The sequence below is a fragment of the Oxyura jamaicensis genome, chromosome 6 (genome assembly GCF_011077185.1).
Source record: "Oxyura jamaicensis isolate SHBP4307 breed ruddy duck chromosome 6, BPBGC_Ojam_1.0, whole genome shotgun sequence".
Classification (NCBI taxonomy): domain Eukaryota; kingdom Metazoa; phylum Chordata; class Aves; order Anseriformes; family Anatidae; genus Oxyura; species Oxyura jamaicensis.
This window is the reverse complement of record NC_048898.1, coordinates 16,179,445-16,205,259: the sequence shown is the minus strand read 5'-3', so window position 1 is coordinate 16,205,259 and position 25,815 is coordinate 16,179,445. Positions and strand designations below refer to the sequence as shown.

Genomic DNA, 25,815 nt, shown 5'->3' with positions numbered 1-25,815 from the left:
GCTCAGTAAACTGAGCAAGGGGCCAGAAGAGGCTGGAAAGTTCTACTTTATTTTTATTTATTATTTTTAAAGACCAATCCCACACCTCAATGTGAGCATGTCATTGGCAGTACCTGATTACAGAAAACAAAGGGGGTCCATGCCCACATTTATTACCAAGTCCCAAAAAACTAATGCTGGGGAGAGCTTGGATTTGGAGTTTTGGTTTCATCTACCCCAAATTCAGGTCTAGATCTAGGTTTAGGCTCTAGCCCCTTAAGTCAGGTTCAGGTGGAGGAGGAAGGTTTAGACATATTTTAGACATATCAACAGTCAAAATAAAGGATGATAGAAAACAGTTTGTTTTGAGAGGTCAGACCCTACTGTCCCCTCTACAAAAAGAAAAAAAAAAAAACATCAAACTGGGGGAAAAAAACATTCTCACCAGTAAACCAGGAAAGCCAAGAAAAAAAGCAAAACACTACATTCTCCAAAGTAAACTGTGCAATCATCACCAGCTTCAATTACTTGAAGCAAACTTGTTTATACAACAGTACACAATAGGGGACCTCCCTCACAACCCAGAGATAACCTCCTTGATCTCCTCCTCAAGTCTGTTCTGGAGCCTGACCACGTGAGAGTTTCTATCAGCTGGGAGCCCTGCTTGTGTGTAGCAGTGGGTTATAAACAAGCCTCTGACAGTTTGTCTTCAGTGACTGATTAAAGCATCTAGAGAGCAGAAACCATACTGTAAAATAATTCTCTCTAGTCAAGGAGAGAATGGCAACTATGGAGAAGCAAAGTAGGGAATGATCCAGGGGCTGGCCCAAATCCAAGTTCAGATTGGTAAATTCAGGTCAAGAATTGGGTCCAAAACACTTCTGGTCTTTGCAGAAACCAGCCTAGACAGCCTTCAAATAGCTTGGCAAGGAGAGAGTGTTTGTAGCAGAAACTCCTTTGATGGAAAACTGAAAGACTTTCACAGAAATCACTATTCCACATGGATGAAGGGAGGACTGGGCAGAAAAGAAAGCGCAGCACAGCCATGTGTCTTGTTCCCTGCCCTCCAAAGTCAGCCCTGACTATGAGATAAAAAGCTTTATGAAGTTTTGTTGCTGTTTTACCATCAGCCCCTAGCAATAGTGCAGTATCCATTGCGATCATCCCAGCACTTAGTGCTGCACAGCCACTGCTGCATTATTTCCTCACAGTAACCATGTCTTTATTTCAACAGCTGAAGGAAATACCAAAAGAGACTAAACAATCTGAACAACAAGGGAGGTCTTTGGCATAACAGAGACAGTTACCTGTTCTAGAATGTCCTGGACCACAGCTCTAGCCTCTGGACAAGACTATCCTCATCACATCTGTGTTGCTGTCACAGCCATACACAAATCCTGTCACTGGAGGGAGTGGGTTGTTCTCATTATAAGCTACCCTGGAAAGCCTGCTGCACAACTGATAGTTTGTTCTGATTAGTGTCATACAGCCATGCTTGCTCTTTTATTCCACCCCAATATGTCATGGGGCTGCATCTTCCAAAGAGAAACCATGAAAAGCCGTTTAGAAAATAAGGTACTTTTGATAGATCCAGGAGATATTAAAAGTGAAAGAGTTTACTTGGTTCTGCAGATAGAAGACAATAGCAAACTTGCATCATGCTCATGCTTTTAGTTCTGTTTCCTCTGAGAAGCTGGGGTTTGAATTGCAGAGCAAACCTCGGCCAAAATAACACACTGTTGCTGGAGTTACACCCAGCACCATTATCAAGCAAAATCACTCACCCAGAATCCTTGCCCTACTGGGCTGGAGCTTCTGCTGTGTTACAAAACAGCCTCTCAGGTTCTGGTTAGGATAGTTTCACAGCACCTCTGCTCAGAGATGAGCCCTAGCTTGCCCCGAAGCTCCCAACACCCAGATGCCCTTGCATGTCTCAGACCTGAGCCTGAAGCCCACGGTTCAGACCTCCCCAGCCGAAAGCTAAGGGAACCAGCATCGCCATGGAATGAAGCACTGCAGCCAGCAGCCCCTGCAGCCCGCCAGGCAGCTCTGTGCAACTGCACAAGGACTCAGGAAGCACTTGGAGCTGATCTGTGTGGCACAAAGGGGTTCAGACAGTCACCAGAGACTGAGCAAGACTCCTTGCAATGATGTGTACAGGCCTTTTAGGAACCCAAGACAGGAATGTAATCTGCTAGTAGGAACTAATTTGCAAGGCAGAAATTAAGAGCTACAAGAGGCCCTGGTAACAGTAACCTGTGTATCAATATGGTGAAAGCAAGTAGCCAGCTAAGTGTGTAGAGCAACAGCTAGAATATTGTTTCTTACAGCCAAAATAAAAAGGCATAATTCAGCTTCCTTGCTGGACTGAAGAACTGTTTAAGTGTTCTGGCAGTTGGAGATAAGGGACATGTCATAAGCCTATTTAAAACGGCTGGAAATACTAACTGGTAGGGTCACAGTTGATCAGGATCTGAGGTCTGCAGCATCTTAAGGGAGCTTGTAGAGAGAGGCATGGCTCCTGCTGAACTGAGGACTCAGACTTCGGAAGCACTGACTCACACTGACACAAGCAGGGAGTGATCAGCTGTTGAGCAGCCTCCTAGCAGCAGTTTCTCCCAGATCCCACTGAGCTGCTAGCCTATTTAAACTCTCACGCATAAAAGTACAACCTTGCCCATCTACCTTGAATAGTTACTGATCTCAGTCCAAACAATATTTTATAATGAAGGGCCTGATAAATACAACACTGCAGGAGAAAAAACTTAGGACTCAGCTATGCTTATCCAAATCCTAAGGAAATTAATGGTAGTTACACCATAGAACCAAGGAAACACGCCCTCAACTGCACATCAGCATCCCCAGCCCTCTGTACCCAACGTTGCCACTTACACTCAGGCAAAGTGGAAGCAAAACTTGCACACTGTGATTTATGGATTAGGCTCAGTGATCACTGGAGTGTGTGGCAGAAGAATGCAGGCTCTGATCCCCTACTACAGAAAACAATTGATGATGCTTCTTAAAAGTAAGCTTCGCTAACCAGTGTCCAGACTCCCCAGTCCTTACTAACCCAAACAGCACCACATTTAATGAAAGGTACTGTTGGCTGTGAAAGTAACAGAATACAACCCAGGCAATATTAAAAGCTGTGTAATAGCACTAGATATTTACCAGTGTTATTAACCTTTGTGCTGTAGAGCTTGAATTAACATTAAGGTACAATCAGGAGAAAATCATCTCCTACATTACATGCGAGTAAGCTTTTTTTTTGTAAAATCCTCTTACCTTTTTTTGTAGACTCAAAATACTCAGATATTTGGCACAGTCCCCAGGCCAGCAGATGAGATTACTGGCTATTTGAACAACAATGATTTGATATGTTGGTCCAGGGTAAAAAAGGAGAGGTAGGAGAACAGTAAAGAAAGAAACTAGCAGAAGCATCAAAGAAAACCAAGACTGTGCTGTCTACCCATCTCAGTATTTTCCTACAGTGCATCTTCTCTGCACCCTAGCTACAGACAAGTGAATATCAAATCAGACTACCCCCAGCTGGTTCTCTGTTCTCCAGGAACTAATCTTCCCCCATACAGCCAAAAGAGGCAACATGTTTTCCAGTAGAGAAGCCTGTGCATTCAGTCCCAGCAGCTCTGCCCACTGCACTTATTGAATGTCATTAACAGAGATCCAGCCCAAAACACCAGGCTGAAGAGAAATTTGCATTTGACTCTAACTTGGCCAGCTGGCTGGAATTATTAACCAGTTACATTTGTAACGATGAAAGCTACTGAGAGGGTAATCAGATTTCACAGTTCACAGCAAGTCACTGCCTTTTGGAGTTAAAGGTTTAACAACCCCATCTCATTGATTCCTCTCACAAACTGGCTGCCACATAATGCTTTGAAGGCATCAGTGAACTTTTATCTGTCCTCTAAGGGGAACACCTGAATATGCTTATTGAGAGGAAAGTGTCCATGAAGAGGTTCAAGCCTAAGAGAAAAAACTAATCTTCCCCCATGCCCTCTCCACTGCTCCAGTGTTTCTTGTCAGAGCAGAGAAACAGCGACTGGATGACTAAGTAATGATAATGACTGCTGTTGAGTGCACTGCTGGGCTCTGATTAGATTCTTTCTTGGCTTCTAAAGAGATTTAAAAAACAACAACAAAAAGGCTATTTAGAAAGGCAGGACTGGCCTATTAGCACCAGTACAGGGCTCAGTCAAGACATTCCTGGGTCATTATCTCTATGCAGAAAGTCGCCCTTCGCCCGTGGAAGCTTGGACTGGAGTAAACAAAGATGTTGCCTATCAAGGCAGATGTTGCTGTTCCCACAACCCTTTGTATCAAAAGTCCCTTAGCCCAAAAAACACTGCTCAACAGGAGAGTTTTAGAGCATTTAAATTCCCATGTCCTACACTAACTACCCCGTACTTTATAAGCAAGAGCTACAAGTCTATGAGCAAACTGGGAAGACATTAAGGAAAACATTTGTAACACTGTCCCTTCCAGCATCTCTGCTTCATCAGCTCTCCATCTGTTCCCAGAAGTTCAATGGAAAAAGTGAAAATGCCATTTTCCTACTTTGTACAAACTCACTCTTACTGCTCTGGTTTCTGGTGCAGCATGGCACTGTTTAAACCCCTTTTGGTAGTGCAACACAGGTAGAGCTGGTGTGATCAGCTGCCTGTAGCCAAAATGGTTTGTGCAACATCTTCCTCTAAGAGACAGTAAGGTGAAGTAGTGGAAATGGGTCTTTTTGCACTTCACAGCATCCTGAATAACCTTCAGCTTTCACTTGAAGCAACAAATTAAGGAACTGAGTAAGGCAGCAGCTACTGACCTGCAAGCCCTGGGAAATCCAGCCACCAGTGAGAACAGCAGCCCTTTAGCATTCTCTGCAACTGTTCTCTGCATGCACTTAATGTTTTAACAGCTAGTTTCACTCTTTTTTGAGAGAAAGAAGAGAATCAACATCTAGTGTAGCCTCAGAGTTGCTTAGTAGCATTTTCCACACCTTGCTCCTCCACATATGACAGCAAAAGATACGATCAGGATTTACCCACTGTGTTCTCCTAGGTTGCAGGTCATGGTAAAGAAACAATACAGTGCCCTAATTAGATCTTAAAAAACAAGAAATGCAAACTAGCACGGTGTATGTGTACTCTCCTGCATTCCCATAAGCTTCTGGAAGAAGGAAGAAAGTCAGACTGAAGAAGAGGGATGAGCAACTCGTGAGAATCATAGGGTCACTATGTATGCAACTCCGGCACAGAGACAAGTATCAGGTACAGGGTTATGTGGGGAAGGAGTCAAGATGATCATACCAAGCTGAAGTCTGAGATCACTAGAGCACCTGTACAGAGAAAAGGGAAGGGTAGAGACAGGAGAGAGAGACTGCTCCCCTGATAATTTCAGCCTCTTTAGAAAGGAAAAAATAAGTAGCACAAAGAAGTTGTATTTGCTGTTTCTTGGATGCTAAAGATTCAGTCTTCAGTAACTGCTGCTTTGGCTACAAACAGGATCCAGAGTCAACAAGGGGAAAAATGGTCTCAAGAGCTTGACATGCAATGTTCAGCCTTGATCTTGTCTAGAACTTTTTCAATGCAGAGCTTTCAAAGGAGGAGGCACTCTCACTTCAGGTAAGTAAAAATATCAAATCTTATCTCAGCACTATCAAGCCTCTTACAATCCAGGACTTAATCTTAGACCAGATGGTACTAAAGACCCCATACTATCTCCTCTAAAGAAAGCAAAATCATCAGTATTTGTAGCTGTCCTGTCTGCAGCAACCCTAAATCTAGCCCAGTAGCTCCCTGGAGACCTGACTTCATCTAACATCAACTCCAAAATTTGCCCCATGCCCTGATCCCAGGCCTAAAGCTCCTGTCTGCTCCAAATCTACACCAAGTCATGTTACACATCCTGATATCCACTTCAACTTAAACCAGTGGTCTCTGAGAGCAGAGGCAACAAATCTAGCTCACTACTGCTGTAACCCAAACCTGTTCTCTAATTCAATGCCTGGTAGCCAAGACAAACAAAGCTTGCAGGCAAGCACTAGTACTAAGCCTGGATTCGTAGCTTATTCAAAGTCAATTGTTGAACTTTAGTCCCTACCTGAAATCCTAACCCTCACTGCAATCCCAAAATATAACCACCACCATATGTTCTTGAACTAGACTAAGTTACAAAATATCTGTTTATTTTGATGCTGGTAACAACAAAGGATATCACAAATGCAGTAACAAGTGAGGAACATATCTGAGAACATATCCAAAAATACAGTAAGTAAATTAGATAAAACATTGTAGTTCCAAAGATCAAATACATCCAGGAGTCACCACAAAACAGCACTTGGAGCTTGATCCTTTTTCAAGCACTGGAACTTTTGATTAGTCACCTACAGTAAACCCCAAATAATACAGTGGTGCTCTGACAAACACATAGCTTTCTGCTGCACAACCCAAGTAGGCTCTAACTAGGAAGAAAAACTTTCACTGCTAAAGTGAAAAAGAGAAAGAGATAGATACAATTTTGGGGCCCCAGGTCGGGATTAGGTCTCTAAGTGATGTGCTCCGTCCGTTTCCCTTCAGGATACTCACCACAGTCAGCGAACTCTTCAGATCCAGTTGAGAAGGACTGAATCTTCTGCCAGTGACTTCCACTCCAGCTTCTCTTCACATGCAACCGTTCTGTTACAGCACATACCTACAAAAGGTAAATGGGGAGAAAAGATGAGTGCCACTGGTCCGGCTGCTCAACAAAACTACAGAGATGTCTGTACCAAAGCAATCAGCTGTTCACAGAAAGAGCATCACTTTTAGGAAAAAAAAATCCCTCTACTCACCATGCAGGAAGCATAGTTAGCATAAACAGCAGGCTGCCCAGATTCACATCACAGCATCCCCTATGTGAGAACTGATGTTTTGGGTTGTCTCCAGGGAAGGCTGAAACCACATCCCTTTTCCTGCCTTTCTGCTGGACATCCCCCCAAACAGCAAGGACAGCTGAATAGCACAAATACTCACGCCTCCCCACAACCTACAGTCTATTTACGGATGTAAATCACTGCTGATATCAGCTTGATTTAATATACTTGTTCAGAAAATGCAAAGAAGTGAATACACATCTTATTCAGCTATCCTTGATGCATGAATAGGCTTGTTGGATACAGAGCCTGGGCTGGGAGTTGGGGTAGCAACATTTGGGAGATGGGAACTCCCTGCGGCAAGGAGCAAAAACCCTCAGAAAGAAGGGGAGAGGCACTAAGCAACACACATCAGTTTCTCTTCAGACTGAATTCTTTGGTTAGGGTATACAGCTAGAGGCTGAATTTGCAGAGGAAAAATTCCCTTTTAGTGTGTTGATGGTTACTAAATGTGACAATTTAACTCCAGTCCAGTATTAAATCTAAATGGTTAGATTTGACTGATTTGATAGATGGCTGTGCAGCTTTATTGTTTCACTCAATAACATTAACAGCAGCCTGGCTTTAGTATGCTGTTTTTGCAGGTCTATTTATAAGGTAAATATTGACACCACTCAACTTTAATCATGTCATTTATCGCATTGAACTACTCTGATAGTCTCCCTATGCTTCTTCTGCATCAACGAAAGAGGGGTTCTCCAGTGGGCAATTCAGCCTTTCTCCCACACTGCCTTCTTGACACTCACCTGTACACAATAATTTTATAAAGAACTTGGAGACAAGTTACCTGTCCACATCAGATGACTAAGGAAATCCCCATGTGTGCTTTAACCAAGCTCTGAGGGCAGTGGAGTCACGTTTCCTTGGACAAGCAATGCAGGTCCAGAACCTCCAAGGGCCTGGTATGACACCAGCCTGTCAGCCAACGTCACAGGTTGGATGTGCTCGTGTAAGTACAGGTTGTACATGAACACAGTGCAGGGAAAACAGACGGTGATGGTCAGAGGTAAGAACTCAGAGACTAGCAGGAATCTTATTTGGGAGCCATCTCAAAACACGCTCAGAGTGTCAGTAATAACAACAAAAAAAAACACTCAGGAATTCTTTAAGGAACCACTGACATCCCAAACAATGAGCCTAGAAGAATCAGGACAGTTTTCCAATAGAACTGGAATAGTTCTGGGAATTCACAAGATGAAACAAATCAGTTTTCTGTCCAGGAGAGTTTAGTAATTTCTCCATCTCCAAGAGGTAAAAAGGAATAGATGAAAGTACCCAAATATCTCCCTACATTCAGCAGCACACTTGAAAGGATTGCTTAACAGTACTGGGAAGACAGCTTCCTATCAAGCTGTCTGGAGAACGCATCAAGAGTTAACACTCTTGTCGCAAGGTCAAGTCTGGTTTTGCTGGGAGACAAGGAGCTGCCACGCTGGCACAAACTACTGTTTGCTTGCTCTCCCAACCTGACCTGTCCTTGTGAGTTGGCTGAAGTCTGAAGCTGGCCTGAGTCCCAGCTACCAAAAGCTGCCCAAAGGAGAGAATGTGTTGCTCATCACAAGGACTAGCAGCTAGGTGGAGAGGGGGAGGAGAGAATTAGTGGTACGAAAAGCAACTGATAGGATCTCCTCTGATGCTGAGAGCTGCTCTGGAGAAGGCTCCCGCTTGGCACACAGCCACAGAGCACAGGAAGACACAGGAACACAGACACAGATTGTGGCCAGTTCTGTGCCCATCTTGAAGAGACGGCTCAGAATTCAAAGCTCCCCCTTGGAAATAAGCCTCACATTGGCTACTGAAGAACCATAGGAATTTTTTTGGGGGTAAAAGTCAATTTAAGATTGACAAGAAGATTCAGCTTGGACAAATTCTACACCCACTAGAACTAGTGACAAAGCTCTTTCCTGCCAGTGAACCAACAGTGCAGAGATGAATTTTAACATTTTAATTTTGTTAGATTCCAGCCATGTTCTTGTGTTATGTGCTGTTAGAATTTGATCTCTGCTGTAACAGAAAAGTCTACTGAAGGAGTCTGCTGGAAGACCACACTGAATAGTGCAAAAGCTACTTGACAGATCTTGAGTGAGCAGCTGCCAGGCCCTCCAACAGCGACTGAGCCACTGGGCCAGCCACAAAAATCAGCACACAGGAGCACGTAACCACACCAGGGCTCCCACCCAGGCACTTTGGGTGTATGCAACCACATAACAGGGGAATGCTGAAATCAAACAAACTGAGGAGAGGAAAAAAATCCAACACTAACGGTGAAGTCTAAACACCCCTCATGTTTACAACATTCGGACCTTAATTCAATAAATCACTGCTGCATATGGCACACTGCCATACAACCTCAGCCAGTCCCAGTACCCAGACTGGATTAGGGGGCACTTCACAAGACATAGGAAGGGGATAGCAGGAACAAGATGCGAATGAGCAGCAAGTACAAAACTAGCAAGGTACACAGTTTTACAAGTGTTTCTCGAGGCTGCTCTATTCGTGCTGAGGGCTGATAACAATCAATGCCTGACGATACCATGGTAGCGCAAAATCAAACTGTCCAGCTCTTTTTCCCTCCTCAGATCAACAACCAGTAACCTGGCACTTCTTAAAAGAGCTGGCCACAGGCCACGCTCACTCAAACCACATCTCCATGGAGAAAGGAACATTGCCAAAAGCAGAAAGGAGAGGTGAGAAACAAGAGAAAAGTATCCCAAACGGCGGCCAACATGACCCAGCAAGACAAGCCTATGTGAGCCCAGGTAACACCTGATCCACTGTAGACATGGACACCTGCTCAGCACACTGCTATCCATTGATTTTCCATTCTTCACAGCTTGAGCCCCTGCAACCACCAAGCAGACAGCACAGCTTCCTGTCCCCTCCTAGGCAGCAATGGAAAAACACTGTCCAAGTGATCTCACACCTGAACACGACAGGAGGCGCAGCAGACACACAGAGCCTCGAGCTCAAGAACTGGAGGTGCCAAGCAAAAGAAACTCAGGAGTTCTACATTGTTTCCAAGGTAAAAAGAGAAAGGGGTTGACCCTGCTTGACTTCATCAAGTTGTTTGTACAGGGCCCTGTGCTTTGTGCACTGAGCTGCAAAATCAAAGCAAGTACAATGGCAATGAAAACAATCAAACACATCAGCGTGGGGCCAGCTTTGCAATGGAAAAGCAAAGGTTTGGAAAGAAAAAACAATACTCAGATTTAAAGGCCATTTCTACAGCCATTTCGGAAAAGAGCTGCTTAAAGTTGTTAAGATTAGCAGGATAACAATATTTTTATTTTGCCATTGTCCAACATAAGAACAGGCAGTCCATTTTCCAAGGAATCTAAACGGACAAGACGGATGAAGGGGAAACACGCATAGATGAGGAGTGATTTGACCCCGATCACATAACACCAGGATCAGTGCCAGGAAGAAACTGACTCCAAGCACAATGCTTTTCACTAGTCCATACTGCTTCCAACGCTGGAAGCAGACACCCAACTTTTGGGCCTAGCTAGAGAGACTGAAGGTGTTTCCATCACAAGGTGCCTGCCACCATCCCATCAGCTGGAGGTTGGCAGACTTTGCTCACGTGCGCTGTGCAGCTGGTAACGCTGTGAGCCTATATAGCAACACGCAGGAGCATGGAAGGGAAGACGAGGATAACATCTTCAACCAGAGCAACTACTTTTGTCCTTGGTCTCATATGGTCACGTTCTTCAACTCCGGAAGTCATAAGACTGGTGGTTCAGACAAGAACAGCTATCAATGCATCTTTTAAAAGCATCTTATCTGTGCCACTCCATCATGCGAGTTCTAGTTTCGTAAGTCACATCCAACAAAAATGCTGTCCTTAGCTAAGGCAGCAAAGATGAGATTCTGGAAACATTTTAGCTAGTCATAATTAGGACTGAATCAGCCTGTTATTGACAAGCCATCTCCAACGTTATTGGCTATTAACTTTTGGATAATTTGTTAGATTTTACCAAGCTGTATGTCATCTATATGGACTGCTCATGGATGTAAGGCCAGTCCATATCAGATGACCAGTGTTCAGGGTCTATCGACTGAATGACTCACAGGAAATTGCTTTGGGCCAAAAGGAAGAGTAAAAAGAACAGCAATATTATTATGAATCTGCATGCACGGCCAAACCCTGCAAAAGCATATGATTCCCAGTGAGGTCAACAGAAGAGGCACAAGTACATTCCAGGACAGATCTTGATCTCTAAAAGCTGTCTTAGATTTTCTCCAAAATGAAACTGAACTCCTCTAACTGATGGACCTTTCACCTCAGAGAGCTTATGTAAACCAGTAGCTTCGCTCACCTACTGCTCAGCAAACGTGCCCTATATAGTATGTGATCTCCAAACACAAATTCCTTACACGGACTACTTGGGATTCAACTGTACTGAAGAAACACTGTGGGCACATAGCACAGTAGCTCAAGCCTTCTCAGAAGCAGCAACACTTAGCTGCCACTGGAATTCCTCTCAGGTTTGTTCAGCCCATGTCTGAGGCCCTGCTTTTACTCACCCAAGTGAGTCAGCAAGATCCATTTCACCTCTTCCCCAGTGGTGCAGGCAGTAGTACCAGCTCAGTACATAAGACCCTTCTCTGCTCAGGCATGGCAGTCTTTTAGGTAGGCCTTGTAGAGAAAAATTGCTCAGAACAGCTAATATACACCAGTAACATGTCCAATAACACAGCCTTCCCAACAAATGCATATGCAGGAAGCTGGATGTAGAGAATAACAGTGGCAGCTCAGTCTAACGCAGAGTTTAAGACCCCATTTGCACACAAAGGGAGAAGGGAAGGGGATATCTACAGAGCAGATACACCATTGTCTTTGAAGGAACTTTCCATTGATCAGGAAACCACATCAGAACAAGAGAACAAACTCATGTGCCTACAACCCTGCTTTCTTGAGTCTTCTGCATCCCCAGCTCAATACTGAGGACAGGAATGATCAGAAAGACATGCACTGCAAAATAAAGGAGTAAAGTCATGGTACATTTTTATGATAGTCACAGAGAACTAAGGCTGTGTATCAGCTTTTCTCAAATTCAGTCCTCGAGATACAATTTTAGCAACATGCAGTTGCCTACCCCTGTAATTCAGTGGTTACCTCTTGAAAGAGAAAAAGTGTCAGCACCATGTAGAGATTGAACTGAAAGAACAGTATCGCAGCAACACCAGAGCTCAGGGCGCATTCTCACTTTGTCTCCGTTTTCCATTAGCTAATATTGTCAGCTCCACAGAGGCGACGTATGACTTACTGCAGAGTAATACCATCCAGATACAGAGGTTACTCTTGCCTGACCCCAACCTACATGAGATTAGAATCACCCCCTCCCACTCCCACCTCTTTCAGCACCTCTATATTTAACTGCAGATTAACTCATTTCCTCTTTCCACATGTAAGATTAAAGTGTCCCAAGTTCAGTCAGCTCCAGCAGAGCCCCAGTGCATCCTCATGTAAATCACCACTCATTACATGTACTAAAGCATGTCAAGGAGGAGAATGAGTCACACTGTTCTTTCTCAAACTAAACACTTGCTCCTCAAGAAGTAGAGCTGGCAGGCAGCCTGGGCCCCAAGATAGGAGATACCTCCAGTTCTAATCTTCCCGTCTGTTACAGGGATTTTAAAGACATAAGAAGTGCTACTATTTACTAATGCGTTTGAATGAAATGTGGGTCAGTGACCAAGGCAAAGGGTCAAATACACAGTGACTTGGCCTCTGGGCATGGCGTTGATTACAGTGCTCTAAGACTCAATAGTCAGTACATACCAGGGAGAGTGGGGAAGAAAAAAAAAACACAACAAAATCTCTGAGGTCAAGCTCACCATTCTTGGTTCAAAACAGCTGAGACAGTAATATTGCCTGGGAGAGGGGGACTGGGGAGGAAGCAACAGCAGAAAAGAGAAAGCAGCAAATGCCTTCTTCACCATGTGCAACACCGCTCACAAGGGGCTGGGTGCCAAGGATGAAAATGCTGCAGTCAGACTGATTCTCCACCCACAGCTCTGTGGGGCACACCATAAGATCAGCCATAAGGAAGAGAGGTATTTCTACTTGGGGAGGGGCAGTAGTCACAGCTCTGGGGTGCAGGAGCCATACACGGATGCACTCACACCGCTGCACTTGCACTGCGGCCTCAGCCAGCATCCGGCATCCCCAGGAAAAGCAGGAGCCTTTCGCTCCCACAGCCTCCCTTTGCATCTCAACAACACCGTGCAAGAAAGACACTATTTCTATATCTACCTGACCTTCCTGCAAATCACTTTAAGGCCTAGGGTACAAAATCTGTTCACTGGTTGACAGAAACATTAAGTGGCTGTAAATAAAGCTGGGATTTTAAACGCAACTGCATGAGTTAACTCCATGGTGAATATAATTTTTCATAGCTAACAACTGTGGTAATGAATTTTATCTCAATGAACACAGAAAAGATGAAGCATACAGAATTCAGAACAGGAATAAGTTTCTTGGCCTTAGATTTCATATCAATAATCCTTTAAAGTACAAGCACTTATTTTCCTCATCCTCATAATGGTAAAACCTCTCTTGTTCTAACACTTCAAGAGAAGAGGCCCCCTTAATTTTAAGTGGCTGTAATAATGGGCCTCAGAATTTCTGCCAAGAAAAACAGAAAATCAATGCGGACCGAGAGCAGAGAGACACGCAGGAGAGCCACTGGCATTTGCTTGAGCAGAACAGCTGGAGTAAGTTGTCAGTTTCCCTTACTGTATCTTCAACTGCACTGCTTGGCAAAGGGGGCTATTAAAGGAAAGAAAATGCCTACAACAAGCTTATGACACATCTCAAAAGCAATAGCAGTCTCTCCACGATTCAAGGAACAATGGAATGACAAACAGATGGAAATGAGAAATACAGCAGTGGAACGGCATAGGGAGGGCTCTGCTATGGATTGCAGGAGCAATGGGGCATGTCAGGCAGATGTCTTGTTGCCAGAGCAGAATCTGTCGGATCTAATTCAGTGACTGCATTGCCTGCAAATGAAATCACAAGAGGCCAGACAGAAACAACTGTTACAATTTGGTGCTGCTGTGCAAACACCAAGAGAAAGACGATCATACCCTCTGTCCTCTGTATTTTGGTGTAAAGCAGTTGAATTCTTCCATGAATAGTAGAACCTACTCTGTGGAGATCAATAACCACTAGGGTCATAGTGATTCTCTTTCAGTTCAAGTATTCCCAGAGGGATACAAATAGACTGCAGTGATTTGGAAACATCCTCCTTTTATTTAAGGGTAGATTGAAGGTGTCCTGAAATCATTTTTTCTGCCAGTATGAGGTCACTGTATAAAATATACATCAAACCGAGGATGCTTCTCAAAAATCAGTAAAAGGCTTCCAGTCATTTGAGAAACCGAGAAGACGAACATTTGGAAAAGAGAAAAGTGCACTGCACAGGGTCATTATCCACTCACAGAGAAGCCAGTACAACTATACCATCCAAGAACTGTGTAACTGATAGAAACACCCCTCTGCTTCTTCTCTATACGAGTTCCATGTTGGAACAAAACCACAACTGTGTCTTACTGCAGCAAGCCTCATTCCTTTCTTCCATTCAACTGTGCACATGCTTATACACCTTTGCACACATCTGTTCATATATCTGCCTAACCTTTGCAGAGACTTAGTAAATAGGGATATTTTTCTCTTTGTTGCTCTCCTAATTGAGATATTAGACTCAGATCCTGAGTCTAAAACATGATCTGCTCCTGACAAACCAAAGAACAAATGCTAAGGGTCTATACCAGGAATACAGAAAAAAAGCTTCCTGTTCTAAAGAATAAATTCACGTTTCCATATTTCTTTAAACTTCATACAGTTTTGATGTTGTTATATAGAACAGAAAAGAAAATTCATTGTAATTGCTATGTGAAAGATTCTCGGGAGATTCCCTGCCAACTCTGCATCTTATGCTTGAACACGGCAAGTGACAAAGTAGCTGGCAAAGTGACATCAGGTACGATTGCGGTTACACTAATTGCAAGGCACCCTTACAATGAGTGAAAACAACTCAATAAGAAACATCTGCTAAGAAGCCTTTCAAGGAATTTAAAAAGCGATTCAAGAGCTGCTCTCAGAGCACACTGTGTTACAGCTACTACATAGTGCAAGGTACTGCTACAGGATACTGAAGGGGGAAATGCAGGAAGGGGTTTCAAGGATGCTATGATTGTTGCTGGACTGTGGAGCTCCCTGCTGCACCACAGACATGTTTTAAGAGAATTTCTGCTCATTTCAAGCACAGGAAGTGAGGAATGGAAAAAGTAGGCTTGCTACATCAAAGGCTGAGCAGCCCCAGAGCAGGTACCTGGAAGCTGTTGAACTCCTCAGGACCACATCACTCCCTGGGCTGAGATTCGCAGTGCTCCAGGACCAGGCAGACTTTCAGAGCAGCTACCCAGAAAACCTACCTTGCTAACCAGTATATAATTAAAAAATAGCAGGGAACCTCAAAAGGTTAGACAGCTGAGTCAAATTAATGCTCGAGAGACCAAAAGCAGCAAACATACATTGAGGTTATAATGAAAGATTAGAGGAATATTTAGCTGGAAAAGATGGAAGCAAAGAAGAAAAGCTGATTGATTTCAGGCTACAAGTGAAGCAATGAATAATTGTGAAGCAAGATTGGAATGTGCTGATTTATCCTGTTTCATGCTATAGAAAGGCAGTAAGTGTAATTGATATTCTTTTATTAAAATTATAATAAAGCAGCATAAAATCAGTCTGAGGAATTTATTACTAAAGGCAAGGAGGGAATAGTAGAGTTGTACTGGCTTTCAAAAAGGATTAGACAATTTTATTAGCATAAATAATACCTACAGCTGGGAGAGCTACGTGAGTTACACAAGTAATCAGCTCAAATGCATCGCTCCCTATTCCATTTGCCATCCTGTATTTGCACCTTCAAGCAGAGCATGCATTTTCCAAGTCATAGTCAGAATTAAAAAGGATGTAAAATTCCTTTTTGGCTTTTAGATTGTCTTGTGTGAGATGGGCGCTCAGACTCTGAGGGAACACTGATTCAAGTTCTTCTGAAGAATTTTCGATTGCCAATTGGCAATTTTCGATTGCCAAGAAGAAAGCCTACAGCAAAAGTCTGGTACAGCAACTGCTATTTCTACTCCTCCAGCAAGCTGGAAAGCTAACAAGCACTGCAGCAAGTTGCTTACTTTAGATCAACAGCCTTTCTCCCCCTAGAATCTGTCCCAGCAATGACTCAGTCTGCTGCTACGAATGAAGATGAAGACCAAAACACTCCATCTTTGGTCTTCATACTCAGACCACCAAAGCATGCAGACTTGGACAGAGATTCATTTATTGTAAACTGGCTTGAAAAACCACTGTCTCCAACAATGCCCTGGTGCTAAAATACCAGTCCAGATTTTTAGCTTCCCCTGTTTAGCAGCTGAACTAGTTCCAAGGCGTTGTTGCAAAAAATACTCAAGTCTTCTCACATAGCTCTGACATCCAGTCTTTAACTAAAGAATATCCTTGGGAATTCTCTAAGCTTGAACCTGTCCAGAATTGCCTGTAAGAAGTTATGATCTGCTCTAAACCTTATAAAATCCCTCACTTAAGAATGGGCACAGCACAAAGTGCCATCTCCCAGTTTGATACACCTCTGAGCACCGCACATCTAGCGTGGTGTTGTCAGATCTTACAATGTGTGATATTCTCAAAGCCTCACCTGATGGAAAAAGATTTCACAAGAATCTCAGCTCCCAAATAAAATACTTAGAAAAAATAACTCCCCAAAACAAACACAGTAAGTTACTAACATGATGAAGAGAAAGACTTGAACAACCAGAATGGATCAGGAACCAGGAGGCAAATTAAAGTTATTTTAACATATATTCTTTCATGACAAACAAAAACCCCTCATGATTCTTTAAGCAAAATCCCTTAATTTGGGGCAGGGGGTAATCCCCATGATGATTCAAGAATATTTAAAGTGTCAGTATGACAAAGTTAGAGCACATGACTTCACAGCATGCTCTGACCACTCTCTCTTGGGAAACACAGATCCTATTTTAACGCAAAGACGTACAGAATCAGAGGACAAGGGAGGGGAGTGCCAAAATAAGAAGTTGAAATTATGCCAAGTAGAATAATTGTTGAAATACTTGGTGGCATTTCTCAGGAACCACCGCTTCCCTTTGATCATTGCATGACTGCTCTAAGGGCAGGATGATGCTGGTGCTGCCAGCTGTGCTGGATTTAGGAACCCTCCAGTTAAACTCCATCATTCTCCCATGCATAAGCACAGAGCAGAAAGTGCCTCAGATTGCTGCTACATCCTGCCAGGTGCCAGACATCACCAAAAAAAGAGCAAACCTGGATAAAGTCAGAGGTTTTCTTCAGTCTCTTTGCACTGAGGTCTAACATATCCAGTAACTCCAAAAGCTCAAGAAAGGGGAGAGTTAAATTTAACAGGGGATGTTGCTTTCCCATCTGTCTTCTATGAATGTATGGCAGGAAGCTCTGTCCTTTTCTTCTGATGCCAGGAGAACACGCCTTGCTTAGCTTTGACTTGAGAAACACAAGAGCATATCTAGCTCTGTGAAAAGCCAGCATAAGAGTCTAAGCAGTAGCTCCCCTTGGGTCGAACTCCTTCCACAGTTTACATCACAATGGGCACAAAACAGAATTTGTACACTTTTTCCCAGGGTTTTTTTCCTCCCTGTGATGTCAAAGCACAGTAAGAAGCTGACAGTAGGATGTGAATCAAATACAAAAGGCCCAGTCACGCCAACTCTTGTGTTTGAACTACAATTCTTACGATAGATGTTTTTTTTTCTGTAAGATCTGAGCCGCTGTAATTCATTCAGCAACCAGGAATCTTAAATTTCAACTAAATAAAAAGTGTTCTGGGAATGTCTATTCCACACAATGCATTGATGTACATGAGCCCTGAGCTGGCTGCTACATAGCAGCCTTAGCACTGCGCTCCAGGTCTCCGGGTGAAATCAATTAAGTGTTCACATAGGTATTTCTAATGTAAATATACACAAGGCCTAGGCACACTTTACTTCACACATTCCTGAAGACTTAGCTCCTGGTAGAGGCCCTGTTTATCACTTTTGAAGGTCCAAGCTGTCAGCACCATCCTCCAGAGCTGACAACTACCTGCACTTCCTGCAAAAGTGATCGTTGTACTTCCACGGCAGAGGAGCACAGTAATGGCACCACCACCTTGCAGAGTAGATACCTCCATTCTTACAGGGAGATTTTTTTTCTTGTCCTTGCCTTCTTAATTTCCACTTTTAAAAAACACATGAATGTGTAACAACCTCGGCCACCTTTGTGGCTACAGAAAATAAGTTTGAAAGATGTATTAAAGGCTCAGAAGAAAAAAAAATGAAAATTGCATAGAAAATCCTGGTATACGTTTTAAAAATCCAATGGATTTTGATCTGTATTGTAATGAATTAACCATGACAATCTTGTTTGTCCATCCAAGGTGCTTCTATGCATTGAGATTCTGTCAAAATGCATAGGCAGACACATTTCATAGCTAAATATCCCATGGGATGGGAGACAGTGGTAATCCAATTAAGAATAGAGCATACCTTCTCAGGTAGTGCAGAACACATCACAGAATTTCTCTGTCTACAAGAAAGCATGGGTGTTGTGGTTATAACTTTCTCATTCTGCACCATGACAGTGGTCCCCAGCATTTTAGGGGTGTCACTTGGAACAGTGAAAGAACAGCATGATGTACATACCTTTGTACCTGTTCCAAGAGGTCACTTGTCAGAATAGTTGCTACCCATTAACGTGATTAACTAGACATTTCTTGTATTTCCTGTGAGATAAAGTCCTCATGTTGGTGAATCAGCCAACATGATTCTTTGATTCCTCTCGTTTACAGCTTTGCATAAGATGCAAGCCGTTAAGTTGTTTTTCAAATTCTCTAAGCACGCTAAACTTTCAGAACTAATCCTATAAACTAGGTTCTCTGGGCTTTCAGAGGTTCCCTAATATGGTCATTAAATATCTGAGAGATGAGGACACCTCACAAATACTCAAAAGAACTATAAACTTTTCAGATTTATCATTTAAAAAAAGTCAGAGACAAAAGATATGCCAGATTACACATTGGAGCCAAGAGACAACAAAACTACGTGCTTGACAAACGCAACAGATGTCTAGGATAGCTCGGACAAAACAGTCAAATATGGTCGCAGAATTTAAAAAGGGACCAAGGATACCGTTTGCAGGGCTATGAGAAAGTTATCCAGTAATCTTGTGATTTGCAAAATGGTTCTGAAATGAAATTGTTCCATTTTCATGTTTTAAAAATAGAAAAATGTGTTGAAATCCAAGAAGTACATGCAAGCCTAACTTTTCTGACATCAAACATCCAGATCAAACTCAGCTTGTTTCTTATTCAGCGCTGTGTAAAGTTCTACTACTCTTACTGATGGCTTTGCAGATGTTTATACATTCAATCCAAGCCAACATTTTCAGTCTGAGACAGTGCTGCCATTTATGAGACCACATCTTGGTTGGATGAATTCTGCACTAACCCTATGCCAGAGTTCGTGCAGACTGTCATCCACTTCTTCACATTTTACTATTTTGGCTTCGTGGAACTTCACAAGCTAGACCACATCAGTGCTGTGCAGAAACAAGTATACCAACAGAAAAAGGATAAATTCTCTTCTCATCCCCTTCACTCATCTATCATCAATCCTACCTATGCTCCTTTAACAAAGGCAGTGAAATTGGCAAACACTCCCCTATAACTTGCTTGATGTAGCCAAGGGACTGATAACCAGAGCCTGGCCATTCATTCAAAAGCAGAGAATGCTTTGGCCCAAGCAGACAATTTTATTCGAATAGCAGGGGCTGACAGACCTTTTGAATATGACTTCACAGTAAAAGCAGCCCGTTTCAGAAGATCCGTAACTCAACTGCTTCATATCTAGCCCATAACGTGATGACAAATACCTTTTTCCTTCCCATCCATTTAGATAATAGAGAGCTTGACTTTATTATAACACAACTGGGCTAGTTATAACGACACTTGGCCAAAGTATTTTCAACAAGTTGTTCAAACATTATTGGTTTTGTCCTAAAAAGAGCAAGGTACTCACTTTTCTTTTTGTAAGTGAACATCTGTTTAGTTAGCAAACCACGAGACATGCGATGTCCATTAGCTAAACTGCCAGGATCTTGGGAACTTCCACTGCCTTGTACTTCTGACCCCAGCAAGCGTTAGCCAGCATTGTTCCACCACATTTCCCTGTAATCAGGGCAAACAGAGGTGCTCCAGCATGACGGATTGGAATGAGTTAGGAAGATATTCCCATTCCAGAGATCAATAGCAGCAGCCAGCATTACAGACTCATTTTTTTGATACTCAGCTGCTAAAATCCACAGGGCCTGAGAACAGTGAAGGTGACTCTGTTCAACTGTTATATTTATTTGCAATGTGTGCTCATGGCTAACATATTTCACTTCTGAAACGCATTCTGACCTTAGAAGGAGAACTATTTATTCTAAACTCTCCATGGCTCACATATGGTATAGGAACTTCCAGCTGTATCATGTGCCAAGAGAAGCTGACCAAGCTTTCACAGTAGTTAAGAAAGTTTTTCTCCCACTTTCCCACATTTTATTAAGACAGACACTTCAAAATTTTGTTTGGTTTTGTTCTCATTTTCCTTCCAGCCAGGACTCCACAAAACAGGTCCAAGGAGACTCTTTAACAGTTCAAAGCACTATGCACTACCTTGACCACCGAGGTACATCCATGCCATGGAAATAGCTCAGTAGACAGAGACTGTTCATAAAGCTTTCTCTTCACCCCAGTCACCTCCATACCAGAAGAACTCCTGAGCCCGGCCCATCACTTTTCACAGCCCCCTCGAGGCAGCACTTACAACACCTCTTGGGTTTGCTGATGATGCAATTAGGATAAATCATTTAAGTTCAGGACTGCACTTACAAACTCTATGGCAAAACATTTACTGATTTCTAGGTGAAGCAGATACCTAAGGCTCCATTGTAGCAGAAAAAAATTAGGCACCTGTATGTAAATGAATTCTTGAGCTCCACATGAAAGAAACAAAGAGTGCCATCTTTATTATAACAGGACCCATAAAAAGAGAGGGAGCTGATGAAGGGAAAATAGATCTGTTGAGATGAAGCAAGAGCCATGACCGACTTTACCAAGCTCATGTCAGCACAGATCCATGCACTAGGATCCTGCTTTTTTTTTTTCTAAAGAAAGAGGGAGGTGGAGTCATCAACACCCAGAAGGTGCAGTTTTTCCGTAACTTACATTCACAGTACACGTACTTCTGTCACAGCATACCAGTCATACATTTCATGTGGGCCTAACTTCTTGTACAAATTAATCCCCTCTTGTTTTGCTATCAGAGTATTGTCATGTAGGAACAAGGAAAGAGGAATGCTACATGCGCTCAGTGAAGAGGTCAGTGACTAAACATGTTCTAATGCAGTTTAGACTACATAAAGTGAATTATCTCAATGGTACAGGATGAGATCTTCCATAGAAGACTGCTTTGCTGAAGTCACTGGTATGTGTGTTTCCTGGAAGATGACTATTCTGAAATACTAAGAAATTCTACTTCAGTAACTTCTGTAAACCAAATTTGGATATATACTGGCTTCTTTTATTCTCCTTGCTATTTGCATAATTCATGTGTAAGTATTCAGGAAGCCTAAGATAAGTAAAAGGACAAATTCTAACTTACAGCTTTCAGAACGCAGAAGTCCATATATAGATAAGACAGATTTAATAGTGGTAACTAAGTAGTGTCTGCAGTTAATTAACTTGCAGTGTTTGAGATGTTTCCTGTAATAGCTTTAAGAAAACAAGACCAGAACAGTTGGCATTTTATCCTTATGCATAACTAAATTGTATCACAAATTAGAGATTTTCCTACCAACAGGAAAGTAGCAACAAGCCCTAACTGCAGCAGGAAGTTCCAATAGCATCTGCCTTTGAACAAAGCACTACAGGGGCTCTTCGGCAAGAGAAGCCTGAACTCTCATCTCATGATGAACCTCATCTTTACTCTGCATCACATTACAGAGCTGTTCTAGGGCTTTAGTTCAGAGATAGTGCTCTCATGACCACAGGCTGGCCTCCAGCAGGCGGGAGACAAGGCAACTCCTTGGGGGTCCCCAGCTTTTTTCGATCTCTATTTGCTATTCAAATCCCTGCACTTTGCTAGCCCCAGGGTTCCTCCTTTGCCCAGACTGAGTGGGATGTATTTCACATCTTAGCTGAAGTAAATCAGAGAAACGCTTTGCATATTTGGCAAGCAACAGCCTTCCCCAACCTCTTCTATAACTAGGTGCCAAGTCATGCTGTTTCACTGACTCAACTGCTAGGAATCAGAACAAAACTTTCTTTTGCTCTAAGACTGAAGTTTGAGGGGTTGGAGATTGAGGCTTTTATTCTGAAAGAATAACAGTATCAAACTGCCTTAACATGAGGGCTTTTGGGCTATCAGTGCCCCTAAAGCGGTATTGTCACACACCCTCTTCTGGGTGTAAGCCATCCCTCACCCCCTGCTCTCATGCACAGGAAACTAAGGATATCTCCTGTGGGCTGGAGGTAGCCACATCTTGCAGAAAGTTGGCTTCCACCAATGCTTTTCAGGAAGCAGAAGGCAAAAGTTAAAACAATGCTTTTTACTGAATGTGGTATGTTATAGCACATCTTGTAACACACAGTAATTACCCAGAGATGCAGAGAGGTAGTATTTGATTACAAATAGTGGCAGGTGACAATGCTGTTAGCAATTAGTCTGAATTGCCATGCAAATTGCCAGCAGCAGCATCTTACCAGATATAGACCTATTAGGAGAACCACTGTGAGAACAGACTGAGTGCACTGTTACCTTCAGGGCTGGCTGCCAGCTCCAAATGTCAGGGCTGTGCTACTGCAGGTCTCCCAACCCTGTCCACCATACAAGCTACTTGACATCTTAATAGGTTTGCCAAAGCAAGGAGGGTTGGCAATTCAAATCCCCGTCTCTCTCGCATCAATAGTCACTTGTATTTTAAACATCGCTAACAGCACTTACTATGTAGAAGGGTGATCAACACTCAGGAAAGCAGACATGCTTCTCTCAATGCCAGCATGATAAGTAAGGTGAAGAGGAAACAGAACAAAAATATTTAAGCCTTATTTAGTCTCAGCAAAACCTTGGGTAGTTCAACCTGATCTACTGCCAACCCACTGCATCTGGATTTAGTTTCTGATGAAAGCATCTACAGAAACAAAGTGACATAAGCCAGTCCTAAATTATGAGCAAAGCTTAGAAATAGTCTGTCATGACAAATGGAAACTATGCTGTTACCAATAGCAAGAACTTGTCCTGTGAGTCAGTAAGAGAACTGCTATAGGTACAAAAGCCCTGGCATACTCTTCATATCAAGAACCACGAAGGGAATGGTAATGCTGCCTCTTAGTCAGAAAAAAGAAAAGATGCATTTCTATAGCATGTCATCTTAACTTCAAAGTAACTCTAAGAAGTCCCTGTTACTATGACTATGCAAGTGCTGCTCCCACTCCACTGATGCAGAAATTGGAGCACAGGCAGTATGTGACTTTTCTGAAGTCCCCAAGGAAGTCACAAGCAGCCACATGAACTGAGTATACAGTGTAATCAGTTGCCAATAGACTCCCAAACCACAAAGGGAATCCTTAATAAAAGGGCAAGCCCTCTCCACGCTGTTTCTCTAAATAACCAGTGTGATTTGGGAATTCATGTCTACAATCAAGATATTAAGAGTTAATTAATAAGCTTGTACAACGAAGTGTTGACACCCTTCAACAGTCACACTCACTCCACAATTGTGCCTAGAGAAGCATGTAAACAGCATAACAAGAGTTGGATGACTCCAAAGAGAGCTGCTGTGGTAAGCTTCCCACTAGAACACTATTTTGAAAGCGGTCCAGAAGCAAACAGAAGTCTCCCCCAGATTAGCTGCCCAGTGCCTTGTGAAGAGGAGCTCACCGCACATGCATGACAGCAACTTCTATCCAAACCTGCGCCACCAGGAAACAGCTTGGGTCATGTCAGAGCGAGGCAGACGTTGCTGTCTGAAAAGTGGGATTTGACATTGCTTCTGCCCATGGTGCACAAGGCCTGTGACTAAAGGAATTCAGTGTGTTTGGCAGTCAAACTAGTCCTTTTTTTCTTCCATCAATCCAAAAAGAGAAGACATGCACAGACAGTATCATATTGCATCTATTTTCTCCCACCCCTGACTGAAGGAAAACAAACAGTATGCCAGCCCCCGTGCCAAAACAAAAACCTGGATCTCTCCACGCAATGTTTGTTAAGGAATCCCTGGTGGAGCTTGGATTCCAGCAGGTCCACGTTTCAAAAAAACCCACAGAACTAGAATATACTCCTGCAGCTATTTAACTCTATGCACATGATCAGTATCACAAATCAGAATTATGTATTACTGTAACTTTAGGCATGTATAAAACTGCAGTTGCAGATGGCTTCTGAGGCAGCAAAAAAACAAGCAAATACCATCGCACTTTGCTAGACAGATTCAACTTTGTCCCTAACTTCCTCCAGATACTTCTGTTCTTTGCTAGAACTGAGCTCCCCTCACATTGCAAGCATTCAGTTTTTGTCTTCACACAGATCTGCAGTTTTTCCTTTTCAGCCTGCAATGTATTTACTGAACACAAAGACAAGTAGGTAAACCTGAAGAGTTTCTCCCCGCTACTCCGTTAAGATGGGCAAGTAAAAAAATAAAAGGTATAGCAACTTTTCATTTAATATTATCTTTAAGCAAAGGTGTTATGTGCACAGCACCTTACAATAGCAGTTAAAAGAGCTGATGCTGAGCATGTTGTGTAATATAAATATTAGTTAACGTAGCATCATGAGGATGGCCCTCCCTATAATAAGAATATTTATGGGATAGTTTAAAAGCCACATGGAATAAAGTAATGCAGTGACAAAACACTAGAGACCTCAGAAATTTGTAACAATAAGTTTTCACAATAATTATGTGAAGTTCAGAGCAAAACTGTCTACTCCTTGTTGACAACTTCACACAGGCAAATAGGTAAAGTCCCATTTGGCTCTAAATAACCACCAAACATACCACACATCTGAAACATCTGTAGCCTTAAACTCTCGGGCTTTTTAATTTTCCAGAGGTTTTAGATCTTGCTGACTGATCTCTTTGCAATCCTCTACTATTTCCCTACAAGATCAGCCACTCGGTGCTCTTTAGCAGCAGGAATCCGCGTCCCCTTCCCCTCCAAAAAGCATTGTCAAAGTACGACTTGCAAATGAACTCTGTAAAACATAACCCTCACTCAAGATAACAATGAAAACAATTCACTATTCTGTTGATTCTAAAAACGGACATTTCCGCATGCACAAAGGATAAATAGTCCTTTAATGACAGGATCCACTTCACCTCAGGAGAGCTAACGAAGTGTCAGCCTTTTAGACCATTACCTCTGCAGTCAGTGGCAAATGACAAGGGCTCCTGTCCTAAAGCAGGCATACGAGCTGGAATGAAGCACCCCACAGCAGTGCTGTTCTTTCTCTGCTAACTGTGGAGAGAGCCTGGGAACCCAGTTTAAGAGATTTACCTCACCGTAGCAAGCACGGCAGTAAACCCTCTGTCATAGGCCCAGGTGGAACAGCTGAGATGACAGCAGCCAGCTAGACCTAGATCATGGCACCCAGGCAGCAGCTCCTCTTTGCAGGGCTCCCCTCATTCCCTGCTACATGTAGATACTTAGCCTTTTACAAAAAGAAAAAGGAAACATTGAAACAGACAAACAGCTGTTGTCTTTTCCTACAAGAACAGCAAATACATAGTCAGGTTGTGTCAGCTTGTAATAGACCTC

The 25,815-nt window shown here is 42.8% G+C and overlaps 1 protein-coding gene across 3 annotated transcripts in view; it reads right to left on the bottom strand.

Moving 5' to 3' along the window:
• SORBS1 (sorbin and SH3 domain containing 1) overlaps positions 1-25,815 on the bottom strand; it is a 163,853-nt gene that overhangs the window by 76,120 nt on the left and 61,918 nt on the right. For all 3 annotated transcript variants that reach the window (XM_035330503.1, XM_035330502.1, XM_035330504.1), the window contains one exon: positions 6,579-6,684. The gene's annotated coding sequence lies outside the window, so the exon portion shown is untranslated. The remainder of the gene's footprint in view (positions 1-6,578; positions 6,685-25,815) is intronic.